Here is a 2,500-nt window from a genome sequence, read left to right as displayed (position 1 = left end):
CACTACCACCAACACCAATATCACCACCAAAATTAATACACCAACACTACTACCACCAACACCACTACCACCAACACCAATATCACCACCAAAATTAATACACCAACACTACTACCACCAGCACCACTACCACCAACACCAATATCACCACCAAAACTACTACTACCAACACTACTACCACCAACACCACTACCACCAACACCAATATCACCACCAAAATTAATACACCAACACTACTACCACCAACACCACTACCACCAACACCAATATCACCACCAAAATTAATACACCAACACTACTACCACCAACACCACTACCACCAACACCAATATCCCCACCAACACCGCAACCAACAACACCACTACCGCCAACACAACTACCACCAACACCAATATCACCACCAAAACTACTACCACCAACACCACTTACCATCAACGCCACTACCACCAACACCAGCAACTCTATCTCCAGCACACCATTACAACCAACAGCTTCACTAGCATCAACTCAAGCACCAACACCAATACGACCAAAATCCCTGCATCCATAATACCATCACCACTACCACCATCACCACTACCACGATCACCAATACCACTATCGTGTATGTGTCTGTGTGCGTGTATGTATATGTATGCTTTTCTTTCTTTCTGTCTCTCTGTCTTTCTGTCTATCTGTCTGTTTCTCTGTCTGTCTGTCTATCTATCTATCTATCTATCTATCTATCTATCTGTTTGTCTGTCTGTCTGTCTGTCTGTCTGTCTATCTGCATTTCTTTCTGTCTGTCTTTCTGTCTGTCTGTCTGTTTCTCTGTCTCTCTGCCTATCTATCTATCTATCTATCTATCTATCTATCTATCTATCTACCTACCAATCTATCTATCTTATCTATCTATCTATCTTTCTTTCTTTCTTTCTTTCTTTCTTTCTTTCTATCTTACATCGTACCATATTGCTCTACTCTTTAACTCCTACATTTTTCTACGTGCTCCTCTCTCTCCCTCCCTTTCTCTCTCTCCCTCTCTCTCCCTCCCTCTCTCTCCCTCCCTCTCTCTCCCTCTCACTTTATCACCATATACATACACGCATACATACACCACACACACACACACACACACACACACACTCCACACACACACACACGTGCATATACGTCATATACATGCACATATATATATACGTATATATACACAAATACATATATATCCATACACACACATATATATATTCGTACATGCATCATACATTTATATATATATATATATATATATATATATATATATACATATATATATTCCTCCCTAACTACCTCTCACTCACTCTCTACCAAAATATTGATTGTGTTAAGAAGACTACTTCAAAACCATATCTAATGCTGCCTGGTATCACCTATTCAAGCAGCTTCTTTCCAATACCCAACTACTTTACGCTAGAGATGTGAATTTAATTTATGAAAATAACTTGACCGCCATCTTAGTTGTAAATTTTTTACTATTTCTTTTTATTTGTCTCTATATCATTATGTGAGTTTGCGCGCGTGCACGCCTCTGTGTGTGTGTGTGTGTGTGTGTGTGTGTGTGTGCGCATTTCAGTGTGTAAATAAGTATGTGTATGTATGTGCGGCGGGTTTTTTTTTTGTGTATGTATTTGTGGTTATATATCAGGGTGTCAGTGATTATTAATATATATATATATATATATATATATATATATATATATATATATATATATAAATACATAAATATATACATACACATGCACGCAAACACACACACACACACACACACATATATATATATAAATGTGTGTATATATATATATATATATATATATATATATATATATATATATATATATATATATATACGTATATATATAGTTATATTCATATATACATATATAAATAAATATTAAACATATACATACGCACACACACACACACATATATCACATATATGAATATGTGTGCTTGCGTGTACCTGTGTATATATGTATAAATGTATATATGTATATATGTGTGTGTGTGTGTGCGTGTTTATGTGTGTTAGTGTGGGTGTTTGCGTGCGTTATATTTCTATGTTGTTGTTGTTGTTTTTTCTCCTCTCCGGTCAACCCATAGCAACATATTCATTCTGTGATAACATGGCCGTCCCCATATCGTCTGCTCCACTCAAAAACATTCTGCTTTACTTCATTTCGCAATGAATTCATTGTCTAATATTGTTGCTGCTGTTGTTAATGATGACGACAACGATGATAACGGTGGTGGTGGTGGTGGTGGTGGTGGTATTTGATGAGGATGATGACGATGATGATGTTATTGTTAACGTTTGTTTGCGTTTTTTTGTTTATTGTTTATTGTTTTGTATTTTTCTAGATTTATTTCATTGTATATTTTGTTTGTATCTTTACTTGACTTTCTTTTCTACATTAATATACGATTTTTATTTTTTTGTTTTTGCTTTTGTTTTGTTTGTCTTTTGTTTTGGCTTTTTCAGTTT

At 35.5% G+C, this 2,500-nt stretch overlaps 2 long non-coding RNA genes across 2 annotated transcripts in view; one reads left to right on the top strand and one right to left on the bottom strand.

The window, feature by feature from the left end:
• The window catches only part of LOC149132521 (uncharacterized), a 34,085-nt gene that overhangs the window by 4,054 nt on the left and 27,531 nt on the right, over positions 1 to 2,500 (bottom strand). The gene's annotated exons all lie outside the window — the stretch shown is intronic.
• Positions 1 to 2,500, top strand: part of LOC149132522 (uncharacterized) — a 101,296-nt gene that overhangs the window by 87,174 nt on the left and 11,622 nt on the right. The window lies entirely within an intron of this gene.

This window comes from Octopus bimaculoides, chromosome 15 (genome assembly GCF_046866305.1).
Source record: "Octopus bimaculoides isolate indiv1 chromosome 15, ASM4686630v1, whole genome shotgun sequence".
In the NCBI taxonomy this organism is placed as follows: domain Eukaryota; kingdom Metazoa; phylum Mollusca; class Cephalopoda; order Octopoda; family Octopodidae; genus Octopus; species Octopus bimaculoides.
This window is presented reverse-complemented; position numbering and strand designations above follow the sequence as displayed.